The sequence below is a fragment of the Oncorhynchus gorbuscha genome, unplaced genomic scaffold (genome assembly GCF_021184085.1).
Source record: "Oncorhynchus gorbuscha isolate QuinsamMale2020 ecotype Even-year unplaced genomic scaffold, OgorEven_v1.0 Un_scaffold_8648, whole genome shotgun sequence".
Taxonomy (NCBI): Eukaryota; Metazoa; Chordata; class Actinopteri; order Salmoniformes; family Salmonidae; genus Oncorhynchus; species Oncorhynchus gorbuscha.
In genome coordinates this window covers 1,353-14,309 of record NW_025751777.1, presented here as the reverse complement: position 1 = coordinate 14,309, position 12,957 = coordinate 1,353, and the positions used below count along the sequence as shown (strand labels likewise).

At 44.9% G+C, this 12,957-nt stretch overlaps 1 pseudogene; it reads left to right on the top strand.

Annotated features, from left to right (window-relative positions):
• Positions 1-10,974: 10,974 nt before the first annotated feature.
• Positions 10,975-12,274, top strand: LOC124029988 (annotated as a pseudogene).
• Positions 12,275-12,957: the final 683 nt, after the last annotated feature.

Sequence of the window (12,957 nt, the reverse complement as noted above, 5' to 3'; positions counted from 1 at the left end):
TAGGGATGACCAGTGTTTTGTGTTCTGTTACAGTAGGGATGTAGGGAGGGATGACCAGTGTTTTGTGTTCTGTTACAGTAGGGATGTAGGGATGACCAGTGATGACCAGTGTTTGTGTTCTGTTACAGTAGGGATGTAGGGATGTTTAGTGTTCTGTTACAGTGTTTTGTGTTCTGTTAGGGATGTAGGGATGTAGGGATGACCAGTGTTTTGTGTTCTGTTACAGTAGGGATGTAGGGATGACCAGTGTTTGTGTTCTGTTACAGTAGGATGTAGGGATGACCAGTGTTTTGTGTTCTGTTACAGTAGGGATGTAGGGACCAGTGTTTGACTGTTACAGTAGGGATGTAGGGATGACCAGTGTTTTGTGTTCTGTTACAGTAGGGATGTAGGGATGACCTGTTACAGTAGGTTTTGGATGACCAGTGTTTTGTGTTCTGTTACAGTAGGGATGTAGGGATGTAGGGATGACCAGTGTTTGTGTTCTGTTACAGTAGGGATGTAGGGACCAGTGTTTTGTGTTCTGTTACAGTAGGGATGTAGGGATGACCAGTGTTTTGTGTTCTGTTACAGTAGGGATGTAGGGATGACCAGTGTTTTGTGTTCTGTTACAGTAGGGATGTAGGGATGACCCGGGTTTAGTGTTCTGTTACAGTAGGGATGTAGGGATGACCCGGGTTTAGTGTTCTGTTGATAAGTGCATGAATTGGACCCACTTTCCTGTCCTGTTCAAAATGTAATGAATACTTTGTGTTGTCAGGGAAAATGTATGGACTAAAGGTACATGATTTTCTTAAAGAATCTAGTGAAGTAAAAGTAAAAGTTGTCAAAAATATAAATAGTAAAGTACAGATACCCCAAAAAACGATTTAGGTAGTACTTGAAAGTATTTTTACTTACTTTACACCACATGCATTTATTTGTCGGTTTGAAACTTGACACATGTAAAAGATGAAATACCTCCCAAATGAAATGTTTAACTGTTACTGAGATTTCTATCTTGTAAACGACAGGGGGACTTGTTCGAATGTCATGCTTTTTTTATTATTTAAAAGTGGAACACGAATTGTATCATTCAAGTCAGGAGTGTGTCCCGAAGTTGATGGGTTTGTTGATCCCATTGCCACTCTCTGGAAGTCACCCCCTGAGCTTCGTCAGCAACGCGTGGCAACGGGGGACCCTCCAAGGGAGTTGGTAGGGGCTAGGGGGCGGTTTGGGATTCACAGTGTCTCTCTCTCTCTCTCTCTCTCTCTCTCTCTCTCTCTCTCTCTCTCTCTCTCTCTCTCTCTCTCTCTCTCTCTCTCTCTCTCTCTCTCTCTCTCTCTCTCTCTCTCTCTCTCTCTCTCTCTCTCTCTCTCACACACACACACTGTGTGAAGTGTGTACCTTTACCTACCTGTACTGTATCCTACCTTTGTATGTGTTTATACTGCAGCCTATCATCGGTATGTGTACAGTTAAAGTTAACAATGTGTAGTGGTTCCTGTCTGTGTGTTCAGTTACCTACTGTATCCTACCTGTATATGTACACTCCCTCTGGCCGTGGTTGAGTGGTTCTTATATAAAGACTTGAGTGGATTATCAGAGTCTTGGTGGGATTACTGCAGTCACGAGCCCAGCTGTAATCCACAGCATTCCGTCACCATCACCGCATCACAGATCTCAATACCGTTCCCAGTCTTAGTCTTCATCGCAGTCTCATTTATAATTCACTATCCTCTTCCTTTTCATCTCTTTTTCAGGTACTTCGCTGACTGTATATACTACTGTTCACCCCCTCTACTCTGTCTCATTCTATATACTACTGTTCACCCCCTCTACTCTGTCTCATTCTATATACTACTGTTCACCCCCTCTACTCTGTCTCATTCCATATACTACGGTTCACCCCCTCTTCTCTCTGTCTCATTCTATATACTATGGTTCACCCCCTCTACTCTGTCTCATTCTATATACTACGGTTCACCCCCTCTACTCTGTCTCATTCTATATACTACGGTTCACCCCCTCTTCTCTCTGTCTCATTCTATATACTACGGTTCACCCCCTCTTCTCTGTGTCTCATTCTATATACTACGGTTCACCCCCTCTTCTCTCTGTCTCATTCTATATACTACGGTTCACCCCCTCTACTCTGTCTCATTCTATATACTACGGTTCACCCCCTCTACTCTGTCTCATTCTATATACTACGGTTCACCCCCTCTTCTCTGTGTCTCATTCTATATACTACGGTTCACCCCCTCTTCTCTCTGTCTCATTCTATATACTATGGTTCACCCCCTCTACTCTGTCTCATTCTATATACTACGGTTCACCCCCTCCTCTCTCTGTCTCATTCTATATACTACGGTTCACCCCCTCTTCTCTGTGTCTCATTCTATATACTACGGTTCACCCCCTCTACTCTGTCTCATTCTATATACTACGGTTCACCCCCTCTACTCTGTCTCATTCTATATACTACAGTTCACCCTCTCTTCTCTGTCTCATTCTATATACTACGGTTCACCCTCTCTTCTCTGTCTCATTCTATATACTACGGTTCACCCCCTCTTCTCTGTGTCTCATTCTATATACTACGGTTCACCCCCTCTTCTCTGTGTCTCATTCTATATACTACGGTTCACCCCCTCTTCTCTCTGTCTCATTCTATATACTACTGTTCACCCCCTCTTCTCTGTGTCTCATTCTATATACTACGGTTCACCCCCTCTACTCTGTCTCATTCTATATACTACGGTTCACCCCCCCTTCTCTCTGTCTCATTCTATATACTACGGTTCACCCCCTCTTCTCTGTGTCTCATTCTATATACTACGGTTCACCCCCTCTTCTCTGTGTCTCATTCTATATACTACGGTTCACCCCCTCTACTCTGTCTCATTCTATATACTACGGTTCACCCCCTCTACTCTGTCTCATTCTATATACTACGGTTCACCCTCCCTTCTCTCTGTCTCATTCTATATACTACGGTTCACCCCTCTTCTCTGTGTCTCATTCTATATACTACGGTTCACCCCCTCTTCTCTGTGTCTCATTCTATATACTACGGTTCACCCCCTCTACTCTGTCTCATTCTATATACTACGGTTCACCCCCTCTACTCTGTCTCATTCTATATACTACGGTTCACCCCCTTCTCTCTGTCTCATTCTATATACTACGGTTCACCCCCTCTTCTCTGTGTCTCATTCTATATACTACGGTTCACCCCCTCTTCTCTGTGTCTCATTCTATATACTACGGTTCACCCCCTCTACTCTGTCTCATTCTATATACTACGGTTCACCCCCCCTTCTCTCTGTCTCATTCTATATACTACGGTTCACCCCCTCTTCTCTGTGTCTCATTCTATATACTACGGTTCACCCCCTCTTCTCTGTGTCTCATTCTATATACTACGGTTCACCCCCTCTACTCTGTCTCATTCTATATACTACGGTTCACCCCCTCTACTCTGTCTCATTCTATATACTACGGTTCACCCCCTCTACTCTGTCTCATTCTATATACTACGGTTCACCCCCTCTACTCTGTCTCATTCTATATACTACGGTTCACCCCTCTTCTCTGTGTCTCATTCTATATACTACGGTTCACCCCCTCTACTCTGTCTCATTCTATATACTACGGTTCACCCCCCCTTCTCTCTGTCTCATTCTATATACTACGGTTCACCCCCTCTTCTCTGTGTCTCATTCTATATAATACGGTTCACCCCCTCTACTCTGTCTCATTCTATATACTACGGTTCACCCCCTCTACTCTGTCTCATTCTATATACTACGGTTCACCCCCTCTACTCTGTCTCATTCTATATACTACGGTTCACCCCCTCTACTCTGTCTCATTCTATATACTACGGTTCACCCCTCTACTCTGTCTCATTCTATATACTACGGTTCACCCCCTCTACTCTGTCTCATTCTATATACTACGGTTCACCCCCTCTTCTCTGTGTCTCATTCTATATACTACGGTTCACCCCCTCTACTCTGTCTCATTCTATATACTACGGTTCACCCCCTCTTCTCTCTGTCTCATTCTATATACTACGGTTCACCCCTCTACTCTGTCTCATTCTATATACTACGGTTCACCCCCTCTTCTCTGTGTCTCATTCTATATACTACGGTTCACCCCCTCTACTCTGTCTCATTCTATATACTACGGTTCACCCCCTCTTCTCTCTGTCTCATTCTATATACTACGGTTCACCCCCTCTTCTCTGTGTCTCATTCTATATACTACGGTTCACCCCCTCTTCTCTCTGTCTCATTCTATATACTACGGTTCACCCCCTCTTCTCTGTGTCTCATTCTATATACTACGGTTCACCCCCTCTACTCTGTCTCATTCTATATACTACGGTTCACCCCCTCTTCTCTCTGTCTCATTCTATATACTACGGTTCACCCCCTCTACTCTGTCTCATTCTATATACTACGGTTCACCCCCTCTTCTCTGTGTCTCATTCTATATACTACGGTTCACCCCCTCTACTCTGTCTCATTCTATATACTACGGTTCACCCCTCTACTCTGTCTCATTCTATATACTACGGTTCACCCCCTCTTCTCTGTGTCTCATTCTATATACTACGGTTCACCCCCTCTACTCTGTCTCATTCTATATACTACGGTTCACCCCCTCTTCTCTCTGTCTCATTCTATATACTACGGTTCACCCCCTCTTCTCTCTGTCTCATTCTATATACTACGGTTCACCCCCTCTACTCTGTCTCATTCTATATACTACGGTTCACCCCCTCTTCTCTCTGTCTCATTCTATATACTACGGTTCACCCCCTCTTCTCTGTCTCATTCTATAAACAAATCAAATTGTATTTGTCACTTGCGCTGAGTACACCAGGTTTTGATCTTACCCTGAAAAGCTTACTTACAAGCCCTTAACCGACAATGCAGGTCAAAAATAAAACATAAAGTAACACAATAAAATAACGAGGATCTATACAGGGGATACCGGTACTAAGTCAATGTTCGGGGGTACAGGTCAGTCGAGGTCATTTGTACATGTAGGTTGGGGTAATGTGACTATTCTGCCCTTGAGTTGCGTTCCCATGCAAAACTAAACAGATAGCTAACAACTAAGTCTTCAATAAAACTCCCAAGGCGTGACTTTTCTTGAATGAATATATTGAAACGTTTATGTTGTGAAACTGCAAAATACAGAAAAGAATATACTTTAGTGTTCAATTCACACCGACATACTGTAGCTGTACATTAAACATTTGAAGTTGCATAATACAAAGCACGTGCTAAGGTACCATGCATCTGGCATGATGCCAAACCATATATCTAATTGTTAACCATATGGTAATTGCTCCTTTCATTACTCTAATAATGTATAACCATCTATGTAGAATAACAAAGCATATTACACTAGAAACAGTAACAAAACTACAGCATTGTATATTTTACAATTCGTTTGCATGACGCATGAGCAAAGTAATACAGCTAACGACATACACAAAAGGCATTGCAATTTGTGAGTAAATGCAACCAACATTGATATGTAAGAAACTCTATCAATAACAAGATTATCATCATTAGCTAAATGCTTGAATCGAACTTACAAACAAATATTTTTCCAAGGCTGAAGCGTGACAAGAAATAACTACATTGAAAGACCTGCACCGTAGCGTTGCTTGTAGCTGCTCTATGCGTGCAAAACAAATTCTGAACTTCCTGTTTGCGTCGTCTCTCTAAGTACCAGAAAGCGCCACTATGGGGCAAATAACACCATTGAACACAATGAAAATCCAATTTAACCATTGTAATAAAATAATCTGTTATCTTCTAACAGGATGGCAGCACAGTGACTATGCATAGATAATAAACAGCCAGTATCAGCAGTGTAAAAACAAATGGTTGTCAATGTAAATAGTCCTGGTGGCCATTTGATGAATTGTTCAGCAGTCTTATGGCTTGGGGGTCGAAGCTGTTGAGAAGCTTTTTTTGGTCCCAGACTTGGCGCTCCGGTACCGCTGCCGTGCGGTAGAAGAGAGAACAGTCTATGACTTGGGTGACTGGAGTCTCCTCCCTCTTTCTCCTTGTCCTTCTTTAGCAGCATGATTCATCAAATGTTGCCTCGGTGACACATCAGTATTCCTCTGTAGTTGTTTCCATGTGATACAGCACCATGTACACTGCAGTGTTGTGATCCATAGCAGCATGGCAGTGGACTATAGCATGACAATGGAATGGCCCCAGGCCCCATGCCCCAGGCCCCATGCCCCAGGCCCCAAGCCCCAGGCCCCAGGCCCCATGCCCCATGCCCCATGCCCCATGCCCCATGCCCCATGCCCCATGCCCCATGCCCCATGCCCCATGCCCCATGCCCCAGGCCCCATGCCCCAGGCCCCAGGCTAGTATATGGGATATGTAATTCCCTCGCTGTCTCATAAGTACACGTGTGTGGTTTGGTTTCCCTATCCTTGTGGGGACCAGAAGTCCTCATAAAGATAGTAATACAAGGAATATTGGAGACATTCCGCCAGTCCCCTTAGGCTTTTTTAGGCTTAAGGGTTAGAATTAGTGTTAAAGTTAGGGTTCAGGGTTAGAATTAGTGTTAAAGTTAGGGTTCAGGGTTAGAATTAGTGTTAAAGTTAGGGTTCAGGGTTAGAATTAGTGTTAAAGTTAGGCTTAAGGGTTAGAATTAGTGTTAAAGTTAGGGTTCAGGGTTAGAATTAGTGTTAAAGTTAGGGTTCAGGGTTAGAATTAGTGTTAAACCGTAAAGTTTTGTGTTAAACCGTAGAATTAGTGTTGACCGTAAAGATATACAGTAAACTATCACAATGGAAGTGGTTCTCTTATTCCACCCCTCTGTTTCTTTTTATTCCAGGTTCCATGATGGAGACATTTTCATTTGTAATTCCGGAGACATTTCTTCCCATTCTTTCCAAGAAGTGACGCAACATCAACACTCCCAGTAAACTGGACACGGGAATATTTGTTGTGTTACAAAAACTACGCCAGAGCACCCAGACAGACCAAGTCTCAACGAACAGGTTACTGATTACATGATTTTATTATGGGTTTTCTTTCATTGAGCTATTACAAATGAAGATGAAAACCATGGAGGGTCAGAGACGGTGAGTCCATCCTGCTCTTTTGCTCTTTACCGTCTTACATTCTCAGAATGTCCACAAGACAAGACCTACCTGCTTACATCATCAGAGCATCTGATTTCACAAAGGGAGATCTGAAGTCATGGTTGTATCTCTGTTTATGCTGATTGTTGGTTGGTCTGTATTGTCATGTTATTACCAGGTTGGCAAGGACACAGGAGAGCGTCATGGGAGGAACAAAACGGGATAAGAAATGTGACGACTGACTGAGCAAAAGAAGAAAACGTCAGAGAAAGAAGGAAAGAGAAGGATTGTGTGTTCTCTACTTTCTCAGAAGTGCTGCCCTAAATTCCTGTTACTATGCCTGAGAGAGGGAGGGGCAGCAGACCAGTCAAAATGAACCCCTACGTCACCTCTCATTTTAGGAGGGATCTCTTTCCCCACTTCCACTTGTTGTAGAGGCTTCTCTTCTCTTCTCCTTCTCTTACTGTTTGTGTGACATGACAACACCTGTCTCTGTGTAAACCTAGGACAGTAGGTAACACCTGTCTCTGTGTAAACCTGGGACAGTAGGTAACACCTGTCTCTGTGTAAACCTGGGACAGTAGGTAACACCTGTCTCTGTGTAAACCTAGGACAGTAGGTAACACCTGTCTCTGTGTAAACCTAACACCTGTCTCTGACCTTGGAGTAACACCTGTCTCTGTAACATCTGTCTCTGTGTAAACCATAGGACAGTAGGTAACACCTGTCTCTGTGTAAACCTAGGACAGTAGGTAACATCTGTCTCTGTGTAAACCTAGGACAGTAGGTACACTGTCTCTGTGTAAACCTAGGACAGTAGGTAACACCTGTCTCTGTGTAAACCTAGGACAGTAGGTAACACCTGGTAAACCTAGGACTAGTAACATCTGTCTCTGTGTAAACCTAGGACAGCAGGTACACCTGTCTCTATGTAAACCTAGGACAGCAGGTACACCTGTCTCTGTGTAAACCTAGGACAGCAGGTACACCTGTCTCTGTGTAAACCTAGGACAGTAGGTAACACCTGTCTCTGTGTAAACCTAGGACAATAGGTAACATCTGTCTCTGTGTAAACCTAGGACAGCAGGTAACATCTGTCTCTGTGTAAACCTAGGACAGTAGGTAACATCTGTCTCTGTGTAAACCAAGGACAGTAGGTAACACCTGTCTCTGTGTAAACCTAGGACAGCAGGTACACCTGTCTCTGTGTAAACCTAGGACAGCAGGTAACATCTGTCTCTGTGTAAACCAAGGACAGTAGGTAACATCTGTCTCTGTGTAAACCAAGGACAGTAGGTAACACCTGTCTCTGTGTAAACCTAGGACAGTAGGTAACACCTGTCTCTGTGTAAACCTAGGACAATAGGTAACATCTGTCTCTGTGTAAACCTAGGACAGCAGGTAACATCTGTCTCTGTGTAAACCTAGGACAGTAGGTAACATCTGTCTCTGTGTAAACCAAGGACAGTAGGTAACATCTGTCTCTGTGTAAACCTAGGACAGCAGGTACACCTGTCTCTGTGTAAACCTAGGACAGCAGGTAACATCTGTCTCTGTGTAAACCAAGGACAGTAGGTAACATCTGTCTCTGTGTAAACCAAGGACAGTAGGTAACATCTGTCTCTGTGTAAACCAAGGACAGTAGGTAACATCTGTCTCTGTGTAAACCTAGGACAGTAGGTAACATCTGTCTCTGTGTAAACCAAGGACAGTAGGTAACATCTGTCTCTGTGTAAACCAAGGACAGTAGGTAACATCTGTCTCTGTGTAAACCAAGGACAGTAGGTAACATCTGTCTCTGTGTAAACCTAGGACAGCAGGTAACGACTGTTGCCTTGGTATTCTCCTGTGTTGTGCCTTTGTTGCTCCTAGTCAGGGTGTTACACTGTAAACTGTCCTAGGTGATCTGGTCAAGGTGTTACACTGTAAACTGTTCTCAGGGAGCTGGTGAAGGGTTGAACTGTTCCTCAGGAACCTAGTAACATGTTTAGCTTGTTCACTGGGGTCAAAGACTTGCCAGCGTTCGAAACCCACAGTCCACTGGAAATGTGTACGGAAGGTAAAGTCTAATATCGCAACCAAACATTTTTTATGTCATTTGGAATGCCCTGATTCAAACCTTTTTGAGTTTTCTTTGTTTTTTATCCCTAAGGGATTTGGCATGCAACAAACAAAAACAATCTCCCTTCCCAGAATATTACCTTTTTGCCTCAGTGGGTTGTTGTTTTTACCCAGTTTTCCTTGCACATTATTGCCACATTTTTCCAAAGGAATTAGACTGGAAGCTTTTCTGAAATGGATGAACATGTGTGTTCTCTGTCAAGCAGGGGTGTTGAGTGTGACACTTGAACCGAGAGGAGAGAACTAAAACCAACCCGTTTGGAAAAAACAAGGACACGGCACCTCCCGTCCCAGGATTGGACAGGATTTGACCTCTGAAATAACATTTGAGCTCTGAGTTTTCGTAGGAGTCATCCACAGGTGTATGCCCTGTGTGCCTGTTACCCCTCCCCTCTTTCCCCACAACCGGCCAATAGGATTCTGCTCCTCCTACACATTCACTTTGACTATATAATAGGTGTTGTATAGAATTAATCCTGGTATCATATGTATAGGATGGTACACAAAAATAGGTACACAGAAAGTACACACAATTGTACATGCCTTGGCATTCAAGTCGAGTAACTTCATTCTCTCTCCTTTTTATTTATTGTCTTTCTCCCTCTCTTTCCCTCACTCCTCTGTTGTAGAGAATTCTCCCATGCAGTTGTATTGGAGAGTAAGTCTCCTTATTGTTGTATACATTTTTACAACACTGAGTTAATACGATGTAGCTGATCTGGTCAGTAGTCAGTCTGTGCAGTGTGTTCTGTACTGAATTGACAATGCCTTTAGGTGAAACACAGAGCCTCTCAGGAATAGGATATCCAGCAGTCACCTGAGAGAGCCGCAAACATATTTCAAATGTCTCTAAAAAGTCTGCTTTTGTTGTGCCAAGAACTCACCACTGACATTTGAGGACTTTTGTGGCTTGGAAAAGATACCTGGATTTGAGGGGAAACTGCGGTCACAGTCTCCCACTTGTGAGAGACACTGAGTGAGTATTATTTACACAGTGCATGGCTACTGTAGCTCATAAATGTGTTCCAAGGCCCTGTAGCAAAGGAAACATAAATATAAAAGGGTGGAGGAACATATTCTGACTGATAGGAAGTGAATGGATTGGAATTGTGTACCATTATCTGAATCAATAGTCTAAGGAGTTCCTCCTCTGTTTCAATCTGCCTTGTGTATTTTCCATGACCAAACCACTGGGAAGTGAAGATCATGGAACGTAAGAAACAGCATGCTATTCTTTTCTCTGCTGGTTGCATGTTAGATACGTGTTAGAAACGTAGACACCGTTTGACTGTACTGTACTGTGGATCTACCCCTGGACTCTGTATTGTCGTATTGCACTTTAGTGAATGTGGGGAGTATATATCCTCCTTACTACTACCCCATTGTATCCCCAGCTCTCATCCTTTCAAGCTTCTCAGTTCCTGTAGCCTGCTCAATTTCCCTCGTGCTGTTTCAAACTGTCAGCAAAACTCCTGCTTCCTCGTAAGATGGCCACAGACTATGGGTCCCTCCTGTTGATACCCTGGACACGTGCGTAACCTCCCTCTTCAGCCCAAAGGAGTGTAAGTACTACAGGGACTATACAGTATTACTGCGAGACTGTCTATCTGCTGCTGTGGAATACGTTTCTGACCAGAGGAGTACATACAGCAACAACAAGAGCATGGAAGGAAGACTGTGAATCAGGACACTGTAGAGCTGTGAGTAACCCTGACTGTTAATAAAAAAGGTAGTGGAACAATGATCCGGGAAGTGAGGGAAGTCATCTACTGCTGGATACAGTTTTTCCTCGTGGATTTACCTTTACCACATCAGATGGATTACTTTTCACCATAGAAACAGTGGAACTGGAAAGAAGTACAGAACACCAGGTTCTTATCAATACCTAGGTGGTCATAAACTCACAAAGCACATAGGATTTGAGACTACAGCTTCATCAGCGTAAGACATTGTATTTAGCGCCATGGGAGCGGCGCGTGTTAAGCGACGTTTCAGTGCGGTGGTTGACGGGCTGGTAGAAGAGGAGGAAGTCATTAAGCTGGCTCTGAGTGTTGCTGACACGGCCAGGGTGGGGGGGGGAGCACGGGAGGCTCAGTTAGCCCCACCGGTCTCTCTCCCACACACAACCGAAATGGCAAAGCACTCCCCCTGCAGGGCAACGGCAGCAATGCACGGAGGCCCAGTGGAGCCCTGGAGGCAGGAGGAGGGGAAGGATCGATGAAAGGAGGAGGTTGCTCAGGACTGAGGGGCGGGAGGGGCGGAAGTCTGGGGAGAAGGGGAGAAGGCTGTTCGTCCTCGGACCGAGATTCAACACTGTCATCCCCTTCCTCCTCAAGCCGCCCGCCCCGGCGCTTTAGACGCCCCGCCCCGCCACCGCTTTGTGGGCAGGACGGGCGCTGCAACGTCATCTTCGTCAACATGAGCGAGAGGGGCCAGCGTTACCTCAGCGACCTCTTCACCACCTGCGTGGACATCCGCTGGCGTTGGATGCTAGTCATCTTCTGCCTCTCCTTCCTCCTCTCCTGGCTGCTCTTTGGCTTCGCCTTCTGGCTCATTGCCGCCGCGCACGGAGACTTCGCAATCCGCCTCAACCCCAGCTCGGGTGCCTCTTCCGGGGGAGGAGATGAGTCCGGAGCAGGGGCGGTGGTGGAAGTGGAGGAAACGTGTTTCGTTCAGGTCAACAGCTTTATGGCGGCCTTCCTGTTCTCCCTGGAGACACAGACATCTATTGGTTACGGCTTCCGCAGCGTGACCGAGGCCTGCCCCCTGGCGGTGATGGCGGTCGTCTTGCAGTGCATTGTGGGCTGCATCATTGACGCCTTCATCATTGGAGCGGTCATGGCGAAGATCGCTAAGCCCAAGAAGCGTAACGAGACGCTGTTGTTCTCTGACACGGCAGTGGTGGCGCTGAGAGATGGGAAACTCTGCATGATGTGGAGGGTGGGGAACCTACGCAAGAGCCACCTGGTAGAGGCACACGTACGTGCACAGCTAATGAAGGTAAGAAAGGAGATGAAGAAGAAGATTGGTTGAGGGATGAAAGAAGGGAGCAAAGAGACTGAAGGGTCTGTAAACAGTAGAAGAGGCAGGACACATCAGTAACTGTAAAGAGACTTAAGGGGCTGTAAAACAGTAGAAGAGGCAGGACACATCAGTAACTGTAAAGAGACTGAAGGGGCTGTAAACAGTAGAAGAGGCAGGACACATCAGTAACTGTAAAGATACTGAAGGGTCTGTAAACAGTAGAAGAGGCAGGACACATCAGTAACTGTAAAGAGACTGAAGGGGCTGTAAACAGTAGAAGAGGCAGGACACATCAATAACTGTAAAGAGACTGAAGGGGCTGTAAACAGTAGAAGAGGCAGGACACATCAGTAACTGTAAAGAGACTGAAGGGCTGTAAACAGTAGAAGAGGCAGGACATATCAGTAGCTGTAAAGAGACTGAAGGGGCTGTAAACAGTAGAAGAGGACACATCAGTAACTGTAAAGATATTGAAGGGGCTGTAAAACAGTAGAAGAGGCAGGACACATCAGTAGCTGTAAAGAGACTGAGGGCTGTAAACAGTAGAAGAGGCAGGACACATCAGTAACTGGAGAGAGACTGAAGGGGTTGTAAACAGTAGAAGAGGCAGGGCACATCAGTAACTGTAAAGATACTGAAGGGGCTGTAAACAGTAGAAGAGGCAGGACACATCAGTAACTGTAAAGAGACTG